General features: G+C 32.4%; 1 pseudogene; it reads right to left on the bottom strand.

Moving 5' to 3' along the window:
* Positions 1–676: 676 nt before the first annotated feature.
* Positions 677–5,794, bottom strand: LOC111313661 (T-complex protein 1 subunit beta-like; annotated as a pseudogene).
* Between the last annotated feature and the right edge of the window lie 11,253 nt (positions 5,795–17,047).

Genomic DNA, 17,047 nt, shown 5'->3' with positions numbered 1-17,047 from the left:
CGTACTGGAATAGACTGCGGAGTTGGCCGGTTTATGCTACTTGGTCCATTGGTTGGCAGTGCCGCTATTGATTTGAAAGGTACTAAGGAATCTCAAAGAAGACAAGAGGCTCGGTTTCTGCTCTAAATTCAAAAACACAAGTCTCACTCTTATAGTTAGTTAATTTCAATACAGATATTTCTTGTTAATTAAGGCCATTAGGGCCTATCAGTAGAGGATACGTATGCAGGAGTAATTGGGTATAAAATACAACAGGGACAGTGCTAGAAGGGGCAAGCAAGAATCACGGCTTCTTAAAAATTTTTACATCCTTTTTTTTCTTGCTGCGATAAACTGGTGGTCAAGTGGAGCAATCACTCCTGGACGGTAGATGTTAAAGATTTGTTCCTTTCAACAAGTGTCGTCTCCAAAATTCGAACCTCTACATACTGGTAGGTAAAGCTGGCTTGGGGTCAATCATCTTCTGTTAAGCCAACATCTTATTATATAATGATTAGTTGTACTTTAATTATTATTTTAATACTTTCTTATTTTAAAATTATTATTTGATTTATTTTTTATTAATTTTCTATCTTCGACTTTGAATGCAATGAATGAGAAGTAAAAAAGAAAGAGAATACAAAGTATATATCAGACGGATAAAATAAATAAATTGGTGCGGGATGCTATTGGACTATCAGAAACAGCCTTTTAGACTTCTACTCATAATGATGTTGTTTACTTTTGGCTTAACCTTCATCTAAATTTTTAATTTGCTTTACCATAAACCACAATAATGGAAATAGTACATAAAATGCATTGAATTATCTCATATTAAAGTATAAATCGCATCAGAGTAGGTGGCGATACTAAATTCTTCAAAGAAATATTGGCGTAATTTGGCAAAGATTGCCCTTGTCTAATCATGAGTGATAATTTACCTTCAATTCGCATACGCAAAATGATGAGTTTTAATGGCCGTTAAACGTCCGATCATGGCCAAAAAAAATTTCTGATCATTGATCACAGCTGCTTCAATGTACTAACCTCGCTTTTTTTTTTTTTTTCATATATAATTAATTGATAGGAAGCTATACCTGCCTAATCATCCACTCTATTCGAAATGAAAGGACTTTCGTAAGTACATCGTCATCCTCATCAAAGACACAGAAAAGGGTAAAGCTTATCAGTTATCATTGAATCTTTTCCATTTTAATTGACGCAATTACATGCAAGAAACTGAGTGACCCGTCGGGAGGGGGGAAAAAAAAAACTAGGGTACTCGACTGACGGTCAAAACCGCAAATCAAACTACAACGCTTTCTTATGAAAATAAAAAGGGGACTAATTAATATAATTGAGCAAACAATCAATCTATTAACTATTAACTATAACTCTTCCATTAATAAAGAAATGAAGAAAAATGTTGTACCCAAAGAAAAGGAAAGAGGAAAGTAATGTAGTAAGGGATAGGGCATATGTTCTGCCTTTTCGTAGCTTTATTCCTTTCCAATATAATTGGTATCTCACCAAAGTATCATGTGATGGTTTGTCTAATGTGGGATGACTTTTTCTCTCCCCTGATCATGGAAATGAAAAAAAAAAAAAAACCATATCCAATATTGTAGTAGGTTGAATTTGAATGGTGGGTACAATACAATTCCTCTACCACAAAAATATTGAGGGCCACATTAGTCTATCACTCCCAAAGAATAGTACAGAAATTAATTTGACATTTTTATTTTTTTTTCCTTGCTTTTTTATTGTTATATCATTGGCATCGACCAACCTTCTTTGTGAATTTTGATTCATTGACATATTAATGATATATCTACATATTAAATTTAAAAATAAAAAATGCGATTGACCATAGATGGAATATGTGTTTTAATTCCAATATTTTTAATTTATAGAACCCACATCTATGAAAAAAGTTGTGTGATCCATGTGATTTTTTTAATAGCCGAATATTAAACTTTGCTAGCATCAGTCAAATATTTCCGGCCATGAGAGCCTATCCCATAGTGTTAAAGATCACAGAACTTATAATTGGCCCGATCAGGTCAAGAAAAGCAATCATTTTTTCATGACATCTTCTATAAAAGAAAAAGAAAAAGAAAAAGAAAAAGAAGAAGAAGAAAAAGAGAGGTTAGTGCACTGTCATTCTCCTGTATCATCCGTACATTAGGATTTCCTATTGGGTAAAACAAGCGAGTTGAACAGTTCAACCATCAAATTACATAGCACGCAAAAAATGTGGAGCTTGTAGCCATATTGCCATGGATCCGATATTTAGTCTGTTGGCCTTGCCCTTCCCCAATCATCCTAGTCTCCTAGTGCAACATTTGTTTAGCAGGACAAAGGTCACAGATTGACAGAGATTAATGTTAACTTGATCTCTAGCAATATGCTTAATTGAACTGCCAAGCCCAAGCTTCCAGCTGATAGTGTCTGCATTAATGCGTTTGAATGTAGCTGCAAATAAAAGCTGCTGTCCATACAATCTGTCGTTCCTCTCCCTCCAAATTCGATAAATTGTTGCATTAATCCAAGCTATAGGCAAAGGGAGTGCATCTGCAAACAGAAAGTACAAAAATCACAGTTGCTGGCTGAATTATGTTTCTTCAAGATTGGATAGATTAGACGACGCAATTAAGACATTAACATTTAGTTGTTTAAACATATTATGAGGAAAATGAAACCTGGATTCGTTGAACTGGGTCAGGCATGCAGGCAGGCAGGCAGGCAGAGAGACACGTTCATGCATTTGTCTAACAAGTGATAAGAGAGCTGTCATATAAAAATGTACAATGATTGAAGTCATAAAATTACTAGTAGTAATGCTTTCCTCGCCTTTGATTTCCTTTCTGCTCCTATTGCCGCTACCATCAAATATCAAACAATATAAGAAAACAGAGATCATATGTGCTTGATTTTCCTAGACAATTTATTTCTACTACAACCTTTATTTAAAAAAAAGAAAAATCAACTCTTTGGAGTAAAGATTAAGTGTTTGGCCGGGGCTCTTTTTCCTTTTTTTCGGTTCAATAAAGTGAAGGGGATTCTAAATATAGCATAAATTCTTTGGAAAACAGGGGCGAACCGTGGTTGTATCTTGAGGGTGCCTTGGCCCCCAAAGTTTTGATAACCCTATATATATATATATATATATATATATTGAATTTAAATTGATCCATTGTAATTTAAGAGGGTTAAAATTATATTGCTGTTTCTCTATTTATTCACTTTGTTCTAAAGTATTTGTCATATATTGATTTTCAGGGAATTTAAAAAAATTTGACTTTAATGTATTTAATATTAAGTTTTAATTTTTTTATAAAATTAAAGTTTTATGATTTTTAATGTCACAAAATAAAAAATAATTTCAAAATATAAAAAAAGAGTTTTAGATGCTAAAAAAAATATAATTTTGAGATAGACAAAAAATATGAAACAGAGAAAATATTATACGTATTAATCACTACTCATAAATTTTTAAAATTAAAAGATTTATCATAAATTTTAAATCACAATTATGTGAATTTAATAAAAATCAAATTAATTTTTTAGCTTTCTTAATAAGACTCCAAATTATCTATATCTTTACTTCATGTTATCTATATTTTTATTTTTACTATTTAACCCAACACGACTAAAAGCTAGACTAGAAGCAGTAAGAGATTGGTTGCCTTTGCAGACCCTTGCAAAAAGAACAAACTTCTTGCTCTCAAAAGAAAAAGGAAAAGAAGAGATATATATATTTAAAGACAAATAATTATAACAACATTAATCACAATAGAAGAATATCGTTCGGGGCTTGAGCTTTTATATTTCATGTCTTATTCATAACGTCTAGATCCGAAGATTTATTATTATATATTAATTTAAAGAGTCGTCATCAATTTTTTTTATCTAGGTGTAATTAGTCACTTAAGAAATCTATTCTTTCGGAAGAATACCTAAGTTTAAGGATCTCTAAAAGAATAGGTTTAGGTCTACTAACCAGAACAAATTAAGGATCTCTAAAAAAATAAATTCAAGTCTACTAACCAGAACAGGGTTCAAGAGTTCGATTACGTGTGAGGAAGGTTATAGCACCCTCACAGGTTTTGAGAGTTCACAGGGTTTGAGAGTTCGATTACGTGTGAGGAAGGTTATAGTACCCTCACAACGTCCATCGAAAGATGATACCAACTTAATTTTATGTTATCCAATAAACCTTAAAAATTTATCAAGTAATTAGTTATTGAAAATTATTCTCAATTGACTCTAATATTTTTAGTAAAAAATTGAAAAAATCTCCTCACCTCAAGAGTATGCAAGAAAATTATTGTTTTATTTACAGAGACTCCATCGTCAGATTATTTAACATTAAAAAAAATAAAAATGAAGAAAAAAAATGATTACTTTTGTACAGAAAAAATTGATATTTTTAACTTTTTCTCAAAAATTCACTTTTAAAAACTTGTTTCTAAGAAAAATTGATAATTTCAATTTTTTCTCAAAAATCTATTTTTGAAAACTTATTTTTTTAAAAAAATTGATACTTTTAACTTTTCTTCAACAATATTTTTTAGAAAGCTTATTTTCAAAGAAAATTAATATTTTTAATTTTTCCTCAAAAATTTTTTATAAAAATTTATTTTAAGAAAAATTGATACTTTTAATTTTTCTTAAAAAAAAAACTTTTTTTTTTTGACTGACTCTGAATTGCAAAGGTTGAAGCGATTTCACCACCTGTTACCAAAGCCAGGCGCTCTATCCCATCAAAATCAGCATGCTCAATTGCAAGTATTCCCGCATCAGCGAAGAGTTCTTCAGAGAAATTGTAAATCAACTGCCTGTTAACAAAGCAGTTAATCCCATGTGCTATGATCTTTTGCACCTTTTCTCTCATTTTTTCCTTCTCAGCCCCTTTAATTTCAGCAACCTTAGACATTAAATCAACACGAACACGTGCACCATATATCTTCACTTTATCTGTATCCATTGCAGTATTTGCCACCAAAATCTTAGCATTTTCTATTCGTTTTGATTGTTCAAGCCCTATTTTCTTGTCAAGAATGAATCCTTCATCTAAGAAAGAATCCTTCAAAGATCCTCCAGGCTTCTTGATAATTTGGATGGCCTCTAAATTTGTGCTCCCCTTTAACCTCATAATAGCATCCACAGCTAGTTGTGCAAAATGCTCCTTATCCTGAGAGAGAATTTTGGAACTCAGAGTGGTCATTGTAATTTTCATCAAGTCTGACTTGAATTTCTCTGCATTCCCTTTGTTATCTACATCCCTCTGCAACAAAGCATTACGAGCACACTCGGCTGTCATTCGATAACCTGATATTATGGTCATGGGGTGAATCTTAGCAGCCACTAGCTTTTCTGCCTCCCTTAAAAGCTCTCCAGCCAAAACAACAACAGAAGCTGTCCCATCACCAACTTCATCATCTTGAATTTTTGAAATGTCGATCAAGACTTTTGCAGCTGGGTTGTCAATAGGCAGGGACTTTAAGATGGTAGCTCCATCATTTGTAACAGTGACTTCACGTCCTCTGCCGGTTGATTGTAAAATTTTATCCATTCCCTTTGGCCCGAGGGTTGTCTTAACCAAGATAGTAATTGCAATTGCCCTAACAAATAATGCCATTCTGGCCATTTCCTTATTCTCCTCACTAGCATCATCTTTAAGAATTTTTTCAATCGCCATGGAAAATAACGAGGACGAGAGTAGCTCGAGCCTTGATACTCAAAAGAAACCCTGATGCATGATGTAGGTGGGATTTGTGATTCGGATCCTGCCGATAACAGAAAATGGACACAGAGTTTTGCCTCTATTTTCTGTGTTTCCCCGATCGTTCTCGCATTCTGTTGCAGTCCTTCCTGCTCCGATCACCAAATAGCGGTAGAACAGCTAGCCAGTGACCACTGCTTAACCGACCTTGTGAGGTTTAACCTTCATCACGTCAGAGTCTTGCTTATTAAACCCAATGGCAGGACAGTTGAAATATTATCTTCTAACATAGCACCAAGATCCTCAGAATCGGATGTAAAATCTGAACTTAAACTTTTCGGCTTAACCACATTATCATGATCTGGACCATTAGGATCATAATCATCATCCTTTGGATCATCAGACCGAAGCTCCAATTGACTTTCTAATGATTCAAAGGGCTCCTCTGTGCAGCTAATGCAAACTAAATAAATTGGTCCTTTCACAAAAAAGACTACCTGGTGTTTCCCAGCCTTCACCAATTTGACACGATCTCCCCCATTCTCCACGAAGGAAATAATGGCTTGAAGTGTTGCTGAAAAACCAGCTAGCTTGTGTTCATCACCACATCTGGAATTTACTGGTTTGCCAGAATTACTTAAAATAAAGAAGTGCTTCTTCCGCTTCCTCCATGATATCGAAGCATCATCCTCATCGACGTGGCATTGTGGTGCCAGGGCTAGGAGAAAATCAGAAATATTGGGCAGACCCAAAGTCTCTATTATTTCTGAGATGACGTACCTGAACTTGGTGCCAAGGCCATCCCTCTCAACGTGCCACCCCATAACATATTGATAATCACAACCCCATAACATATTGATAATCACATTCAATATCATTAAAAAAAAAATTTGCTCACTGACATTGACAGGCGATCCAGCCTTGCTGTATATATAGTTTCTCGTACTTCTTTACGGATAAGCATATATACTTTGTCCAAAGTGACGTTGCTAAGTATCTTGAGTACACATACATTTCTTAACATCCTGCACTCAGGACCATAGGGGTTCCAAGCTATGTCACATCTGCAGTTTGCTCAGAGGGCAGTCACAGACACGTCACATCTTGGTCTTTAAGACCTTCTCGGGTCATGGATGGAAAGGTTACCCACCAAAGAGAGGCCTTGAGGGCCTAGTGGCAATGGGGGCTTCCCCTTTTGTATTTGCTTCTCCTCCCTTCAGCTTGTGAATTACAATGATTTATAAAATTATACTGATAGAGTTTCAGTTCAATTTTAATTAGTCATTCAATGTTAAATATTAGCATCTAATTATGTTTTTTGATCATCATCAAGCTTAATCTTAATCTTTCTTTTTTTTTAAAAAAAATAATCAGATAATGAAGATAAAAAAAAAAAAACAATAAGTAGACCATAAGATAAAAATTAAAAAATGATAAATATGAAATAAAAATCTGAAATAAAAATGAATAAAAATTTTTACAATTAAGCTTGGACTGATTTTGATTGATAAAGAATCTCAGATAAAATGAAGTGTCTACACCGGTGGTATGACCAATCTCAAAATTTATCCCCACTTTTTTTTTTTCAATTATCTTCTTTACTATTTCTGTATACAATTTGTTCCGTAAGAAACAAGGATAGTAGTTTGAAAAATGAAACTATGTTTTTCTTTTTTTTTTTGGTCTCGACAGAGACTTATAACCCAAAATACATGTTGAAACTTGGCCCAAATTTTCAGAATCCATATTTTTCTTGGGTTTAATTAACGGCCCTACATGCAGCCCAGGTTCATGCATATTCGGTAAAGGATGTGAGTACCAACTGCTAAGCCGAATCCTATTTCCTAAAAATCTTTTAGGTGTGTTTGATTGTTTAAAAGTTTCTCTTCGACCATTTTCTTATAACTTCACTTTGCCATATAGTGTTCCAAAGGATTAAAAGAAAACTTTAAAAAAGGCAACTTTCCGCTTACCTAATTTCTTGAAGAAGGCAGATATCAATCATCTTACTTGAGGCATGGAATGATTTTATTTACTTGATATAGAGAAAAAAGAACCAAAGATGTTCAAGCAAGTGGAAGAAACGCCAGAGCAAGTGATAGAGAGAATAAATTTAGTTATAAACAGATTGCATAGGCTAATACAGATGATTGCGGGAGATGCTGTTAACAAACAATTATGTGATGCTTGAAATTTAAAACGTCTAGCATAGGCTGCTAACTACTTGTATACATAGAAAATTAGTTGTATTGTAGCAGAATTCTGCTGACTTGAATAAATATAATTACAAATTATCCAAAAAAATGTCTTGAAGAAGGCAGGAGTTGAGACAAAGATTAATTGGATGAATCAATATTCTACCAAAAGGAATTCAACAGATATAGAGAGCCCATTTTTTGCTACAAAAACGCATATATGGTAGTCGAACTGAGGTTGAATGTGAAGAAATGAGACTTACTCTTTATGTTATGCGAATTAAAACAGACAAAAATTGTCCAAGCAACAAAATTAAGAGGCTCGATCACAAAATCTCCAGGCCTAAGAATCGCCATGTTGTCTCCAGTTGCCACCCAGCATCCACTTGCCAAAAAGACAAAACAAGTATCATATAAAGAAAGCAACACTTAAAGCGGTTAACAAGGCATGTCTTTTCGTTAACTCAAACGTTCTGTAGGCATAGTTAATATTATTTCTTGTTTTTTTTTTTTCCACAAATATGCAAATTAAAATAAAATAGTTGTCAATCATATTTTAAGTTTTTGTAACATGCAAAAGATGGGAACGTGGAGTCAGTAAAGCATAGTTAAAATGTAGCAACGTGTCAATGGATGTGATCCTTGGGTGGCGATCAAACGGACAAAGACCCAGATGCAGAAAAGGTTAAGACATGTTTGGCTGCAGGCAGCCGCAATCACCCACTTGAAACGGTGGCCGCCTATTTAAAATAACACTAATATTATTCATGTACTTTTTCGTAAAGCAGATCTACCTTACTCTCATTTGTTTCAGGAAACCCTAGCCTAAGCCGCAGGGGCAAAAAAAGTAAGCAAAGTTAGGGCATGGTGGTATGCACTTCCGAACTCATACTTGTAGTAATTAATATCTCATGATCAATTTCTTCATCAATTTTGTGAATTGTGATTGCATTTCCTTTGCGTATTGAGTAATTAATGTGAAGGGAACACATGGGTTTTTTATAAAATTTGTTAGGGCTGAGGATTGGTATTTTGAAGAGCAAAAACCCTGAACCAAAGCGTACTTCGTGCAACATGGGGCTGGTGGGTTAACGTCAGATGGTTCCCACAGGTCAGTTCTCAGTTTACGATGCTTTTTTGCAAATGAGGAGCGTGAGCATGAATATTTAACGGATATGACGATACTATAGGTTGCCTTTTTGTGTTTCTTGGGATTTTTTTTCTCTTATTTTATGATATTTGTTAGAAAGAATGTAGATTTTGAGGAATTAAAGTAGATAAAGCAGACAAGGACATAATTAAGCTAATATATCATGCAAAATAACCAAACCAACTGTTGAACAAATGAAACTTTGTTAATAGTTTTAATTTGTTCTCTTGCTGAGCCTATCTCGTCTGTCTCTTTCTCTCACCACCTGAACTTATCTCTCTCTCTCTCTCTCTCTCTCTATATATATATATATATATATATAATAGATATTTATTTCTAGCAGTAAGTTTCTCCACCATAAGCGATGCGCCCCCCATAGCGGCCCATTGCGAGTAGTAGCAAGCACATGCAAATGTTGGCGCTTTGACAAGGTTCAGGAACAGGACCGCCATAACTATCCTTTTTAAGCACGTAGCACGATGTAAGACAAAGAACAAACCAAAAAGGGATGAGACTGTTTTAATTCAAGAGATTAATGAAAGTAGAGTGAAAGATACAAGATAAATTAATACTTTGTTTATCAACTTTTGATGAACTTTTCTCTTCCCTTTTTCTTTCCATTTGTAAAACATCCTTTTTCCCTTCATCTCACTTCTTTTATTTCCTCTTATTCAAGTATATCCCCAAAATGCTATCCAGCCTTTTCAATCATTCTTTTACATGAGCTAGCAAGTAACAGCGATTCTCAACTAATCAAGCAATCAAATCACAGTTATATACATAGAAATCTCGTTCCATTTCTCTCCCTGTATCCTTCTCATGATCTGTATGTTTTGTCAAAAGAGAGCAGTGATGAGGTCCCATAATGCCAACCGTTTTGCTTTCTTTCCTGCACCTCTGTGTGAGTATCCCCCCCCCCCCCCCCCCCTTTTCCAGCTCACAATAATCTTAAGCTTCGTTAATTTGGAGTAATATTGTTTTTTCTTTAATCAGATTTAGTATCTCTTTGAACTTTGAATGGGTCGATTGAATATTCATGGGCAGGATTTCTTCAAGGATCCAACTTGTTCGCGAATTCTTTTCTATCTTCTTCCAAAAGTGAGGATAGAGGGCAAAAATGATCAAAAAGATATCATCTTGCCAGCACTTTTCTCCAATCTTTAATTAGAATAATAATAATAACTGAATGATTGAAAATATTTAAGTACAAAATCATCTGCTTTGCAATTTGCATGCATCGCTAGCTCGAAGATTCTTTGCCTTAAGTAGTTGACTTCTTAGTCCTATTGAAAAATTAATATATACGCGCAGCAACCACGAATAAAATAACAAGCTCAAATTAAAAATAAGAATACATAATAAAATAACAAACTCAAGTTAAAAATAAGAATACATAACAAAATAGCAAGCTCAAATTAAAAATAAGAATACATAAATATATTTGTTTCGATCCAATTCAAAATGATATGTTTAAAACCTAATCCACTAACAAATAAATCTTTATAATTATGAGACTTTTGGAATAAAAAAAGTCACAAAAAACTCTTTACTCAAAATTTAACCCAAAACTCAATTACACCATTTTAATAGCCTATTCACTTAACTATTCTCTTGGTATTTAACTATACGAGATTATTAAACTAAAACCAAAATATCTTATTTAAAAGGGTTAAACCCCTTATAACTTTACTAAACTTCTAATGTGGGATATAAGATAAACTCTTAACTTTTATAACTTTACTCAACTTTCGATGTGAAATTATGAGATTCAAGGTAAATCTCAACAAATCCTCCATTGACTTGAATCTTCAAACACTTCAATAGTATCTACAAAACTAACATGCTTACCTTCTTTCTTTTTTTTTTTTCATCACAAGGATCCCTATAATTAAGCCTGCATTAAGTATGTACAAGTGATTTTTAACTCTATTTCCTTGTAGAATCACACTACTATTCTTGTATACTTTCAATCAATCATTACTATCATAATATATATATTACCGAAAAGCTAACTCACCTAAAGCAATCAAATTATAGCTATAACTCGATACATACCTTACATGACAAAGAGTCCTAACAACATTATTGTGAGATCTAAGGTAAACACTCTCAATGCCTTGAATCTGCACTTTTTTATTGCTAGCAACCACAATATCTTCATACTTTTCATTCTCATCCAACTTCACAAAATAACTTCTATCATTGCAAACATGAACTGTAGCAGTTGAATCCAAAATCCAACCTTTATCATCTTTTAAAGTCTGAATCTTATATATGCAAGTTGTCAAAATCACATCATCATCATCATTAGACATAATAGCAGTGGTATCACTTTTTTCTTCATTCGATTTTTTTTTCATCATTCACCCTTTTGAAAATAACCATATCTCTTCTCAGCTTCTTGTAATGCATTTAGATATGTCCTTTTTCACCACAATAATAACATTTTATGTCACTGTAATCTTTGTCTCTTGACTTGTATCTCCCTCTTGATCCATCAATTCTTTCCCTCTTTATCCATCAATTCTCTTTTGAGTAATCAAAACCCTCTACAATTAATATACTCTCCCAGAACAAAATAGCAAGCTCAAATCAAGAATAAGAATACACAAATATATTTGTTTTGGCTCAACTCAAAATGGCTTACTCCAAACTTAATCCACTAAAAAATAAAATTTTACAACTATAAGACTTTTGAAATAAGAAAAGTCATCAAAAATTTCTTACTCAAAATTTAACTAAAAACTCAATTACACTTTTTTAATAGCCTACTTACGTAGTTATTCTCTTGATATCTAACTATTTGAGATTATTAAACTAAAATCAAAATATTTTATTTATAAGAGTGAAACCCTTTATAACTTTACTAAACTCCCGTATGGGATATAAGATAAGCTTTCAACTCTTATAACTTTACTCAATTTTCAATGTAAAATTATGAGATTCAAGACAAATTTCAATAGAGTAAACTCGATTAAGGTTAGCAGGTAAGCCTTTTAAGAAGCACTCCTAGCTACTAAGATCTTGATAACCAATTAACTTAAAATGAATTTCTCCAAATCAACCCTTTTTTTTTTTTATCAAATTGATATATATTTATTAAAATTTTAAATTATATTACTTTTATATTTTTATATCATATTTATAATTTAAGATCTACTTATCCCATACACTTATTTACTTGTTTTTTTTAGTATTTCACAAATATCATCACTTTTTTAGTAGCTATAACTTTTACTAGGCTTAATTTATTCGTTAGTACTGTTTTTCTAGTAATAATGACATATTTTTTTGAATGGCTACGGCTTATTAGTAATTTTCATTTTTTCCCATTTAACCAAGTACATATAGAAAGTTAGAACTAAGAACATAGAACATATAATAGTGATTAAATAGAAGTAGGGGACAATTTTGACTGTTGATATGTATTGACCTTAATTCTCATGTTTGGCGCATCCTGGCTGAGATGTGGTGTGACACGTGCATTTGAACTTTTTTTGGTATCTCAACAACAAATTCTGGGTCCTTTATCACCGAAAAAATTTCTGGGTCCTTTGCTGATTCACGAGCTCAATCACGTTGCAGATTTAGTAGACACATGGGTCGTTTGCTCTTATTAGAACCTAAGGCCTGGAATTATTCTGCTAATTAGTTGAACAATAACTGAGCATTCTTTTTTAATTCCTTTCTTGGATGATTATGGAAAATTTATTATTTATTTGACTTTGAAAGGGTCACCGATATTAATGCTCTGAATAAAATCCAACACTGGAAATTGGAAAACTTCAGTGTGGTGGTTGTACTTGTCAAAGTTACAGAGGAAACAAATCGTAGAAAATCGCCTAGATTGTTACCAAGTGGCAATGCATGTTAAATAGATTCCTTGTTAAAAAAACATGTACTATGATACGTGTGTTCCTAGAAAATTTTCAGGTCAGATTATTTTATTTTTCTTTTAATAAAGAAAAGCTGATTTGGTGAATCAGATATTTGAAAGGTAATTGATAAACTTATGAATAAAATTGGCCATTGAGGTAAACAAATGATAGTGTTTAAATTATTCAATTGAATGAAATATTTAATTCACAGGAAGTTTCTTAAATTTGAAGTTTACCCAAGCTTGAACCTTAATTTTCATTTTTATTTCATTTAGAGTATTTTGATTTAAGTAAAAATTCATAATGAATGAAAGAAAAAGGCTTGGCTTTGCATTTAAGAGCTTATTCTGCATTACAGGTACATCTATTTTGACAAATAAAGCCATTGTTTTCTCTAATTATTTCAAAAGATAGATGAAGTTGATTGCTACTGGTCATTTTGAAAATGCCACCGCCATTTGGAAAAGTCGGTGCACTAAAAGTCAGACACCATTGCAACAGTATTAGTGTCACAAAATTTCCTACATATATATATATATATCTTCCTAGATTGGTTTTTACTAATTATATTAGAGAAGTAAAATGAAATATATCTCTTTGAAACTTTATATAATTAAAAAAGGGTTATATATTATTCATCAGATGTGCTCCTCCTTTACAATGGAGTTTGCTTAAAATAGCAAGACCATTGATCTAAAGTGTAATGAACATATAAGACGAACAATATTCTGGACAAAAATTATAGCTAGAAATCAATTACATTCCTATATATCAGGATCCAGAGGTTTGTCTATATGTCAATGAAAAGCCAATATTCAAGTTCTTTTAGATGGAACTGTTCATCTATGTTATTAAACAAACGTACTTGGTGTGGCTAATAAATTCATATGCACTGTTATATTATAATATGAATAAAGAGACAGATAAAGAGTTATGGTAAGCGTGACGCAAGTCAACTGTCATTCATTTTTTCTCTTAATTACAAAAAAAAAAAAAAGAAGTTGAGAAAATAGGATAGAGTAATGGACACGGCAAAAAACACTGGAGATGGATAAATAAGTTTAAAAGAACAATATTATGATAAATAAGTTTTAAAACTATTGTGGTTCGATAAAAAACTCAAGTCATTCTCGTTCTCTTTTTTTCCCATGTTTTGTAGTTTGTCCGAGGCTTCTTTGGGTTTTCAACAATTGAGGTGAATTGAAGAGTTTTGTAGATATTCAATTTAGTCTAGATTTTGATCAATTGGATCTTATTTAAATGGATAAGTTCACTTTTATTTTTTATTTTTATTTACTTATTTTTTATTATTATTATTATTATGTATTAATATATAAATTTTTTTATTATTATTTATCTATTAATATATATTTATAATTATTTACTTATTTACATATTATCATTTATCTATTAATATATATATATTATTTTATTTTATTTTTTCTTGGTTGATTCCCTATTGGGATTAGGATTAGAAAGACTAAAATTCTGATGAAAATTTAAGGCAGATAGAGTTGAGATTGTATTCAAAGATTGAATCCAAATCCCAGAGGGAATTGAGATTGATTAGAAACTCTTCTGATCAATTCTTATAAATAGGTGCTGAAAGAACAGAGAAAAGACATTGACAGCGAAGAGAGTGAAAAGAGAAAGAAAATAGGTGTTCAGAAAGGGTTAGGAGCAAGTTTAGGATTTTTTGAAGGATTTTTTTTGAATTTTTTCTGAAAATTTTTGAAAAATTTTCAGATTTCGGTTGAATTTTTTAGTAAAGTTTGAATTTTTTGGTGACTTTTTCGACCAAGTTTAAATTTTTCGACCAGCTTCCCAGTTTTCGACGACTATTTTCAAAAATCGATTAGTTTTTCGAAGAACTTCCTGTGAAAAACCCAGATTTCGACGAAAATTTTCATAATCCGACGAGATTCAATCGAAGTTCTTCGTTGGTTTAGAGAGAAGGGAGAAAAAAGGAAGGGAAGAGAGAAAGAGGGAATGATTGGTTTGCTAAAAAAATAGAAGGGATAGCCTTTTTACCCGCTGAAAAACGACGTCGTTTTGGCGTTACTGTGCCCAGAGGATTCGCACGTTTTGAAATCGGGAGACCCGACCCGAGCATCAACCCGTTTTCGACCCACGTTCAACCCGAGTGCGAGCCGTTTCTCGAGCCGAGTCGAGCCATGTCCTCTCGAGCAGCGTCTCCGAGCCGTTTTTCTTTCTCAAGTCGAGCCGAGCCGCTAAGCCGAGCCATTCCCATGTTTTTTTTTCATTTTTATTTATTTATTATTATTATTATTATTATTAGTATTATTTATTGATTATATTAAAATTGTTTAATTATTTTATTTTATTTTCTTTAAATAAAATTCAAAAAAATATTTTTAAGGAAAAGTTGAAAGTATCAATTTTTCTTGAAAATAAGCTTTCTAAAAAAATATTTTTGAGAAAAAGTTGAAAGTATCAATTTTTCTTGAAAATAAGCTTTCTAAAAAGTATTTTTGAGGAAAAGTTGAAAGTATCAATTTTTCTTAAAAATAAGCTTTCTAAAAAATATTTTTAGGGAAATCAATTTTTCTTAAAAATAAGTTTTCAAAAATGAATTTTTGAGAAAAAGTTGAAAGTATCAATTTTCCTCAAAATTAAAGTTTCTAAAAAATATTTTGGGGAAAAGTTGAAAGTATGAATTTTTCATGCACAAAAGCAATCATTTTTTTTTCTTTTTGTTTTCTTGAATTTTTTTTAATGTTAAATAATTTGACGATGGAGCCTTTGTAAGTGAAATAATAGTTTTCTTGCATACTCTTGAGGTGAGAAAATTTTTTCAATTTTTTACTAAAAGTATTAGAGTCAATTGAGAATAATTTTCAATAATTAATTACTTGATAAATTTTTAAGGCTTATTGGATAACACAAAATTAAGTTGGTACCATCTTTCGATGGGCGTTGTGAGGGTGCTATAAGCTTCCTCATACATAACTGAACTTCGAACCCTGTTCTAGTTAGTAGACCTGAACCTATTCTTTTAGGAACCCTTAAACTTAGGTGTTCTTTGAAAGGATAGATTCCTTAGGTGGCTAATCGCACCTAGATAAAAAAGATTGGTGGTGACTCCTTCAAGTTAATGTCTAGCAATGGATCCCCGGATTTAGATGTTATGACAGCTTGGCGACTCCACTGGAGACCTCTGAGAGTCAGGCTAGCAAATAAATTTGTGTTATCCAAAAGCCTAATAAAATTGAACCCTTTTGTATATGTATTTTATTATTCATTCATGTTTATTTACTTTATTAATTATGTCATTCATATGCATATGCATAACATGAGCTCTATACCCGAGCTTCATCCCTCCAGGAGGGAGTAAAGTACCTATTGCTTTTGTGAGGTCTAATGCCTCCACAGTGGCTAGAGAAATACTCCAACTTAAATTGAACCTTTTTCGCTTGTAGCCTGTAATGGGTGAGGATTAGGGTGCCTTACTAGTCTGTGATGGACAATGATGTAAGGAGCAATTTAGGAACCTTTAGACTTTAACCTCAAATCACATATAGTGAACCTTAAGAATGCCTAACCTATAGATAGAGCCATCATTCTTCCCTTTTAGAATTGACTATAAGCAAAGGGTTCATTCCTCTTATTCTATATGATGTTTTAATTTACTCAGTTATTTATTTATTCCTTTTTTTCTGGGTATACTAACCTTTTTCTCATTCTTTTACATTAGTTCATGCTCATATCATAAAGTTACATAAAGAACATTGGCTTGAAAGACGGTCTTCAACAAAATTTTTTATGGACTCCACAGAACGACTAGTTTGTTCTTCATCTGTATTAGCACCTTGTGAGTCACCCAACGAAGTAAGGGTCTAGTCAGAAAAAATGCAACTAAAGATGAAAGATTGTTTACCAATCGGATATGATTCTACTTTGTCTCAAAAAATATCTATCCTTCTCAAATAAAATAATTTAGAAGATTTGGTTGATATATGGAAGAAGATGAGTCCGTCAAGATAAGAGCAGTCTTGTTAGAGACACGGGCATATAGCATACCTTATAGCAGTAGTTGTCGACGATCAACTAATCAGGGCTGCGACATAATTTTGGGATCTTGCATATAAGTGTTTCA

This window comes from Durio zibethinus, chromosome 23, assembly GCF_047325235.1.
Source record: "Durio zibethinus cultivar Kanyao isolate XHJ-2024 chromosome 23, ASM4732523v1, whole genome shotgun sequence".
NCBI classification, from domain to species: Eukaryota; Viridiplantae; Streptophyta; class Magnoliopsida; order Malvales; family Malvaceae; genus Durio; species Durio zibethinus.
This window is presented reverse-complemented; position numbering and strand designations above follow the sequence as displayed.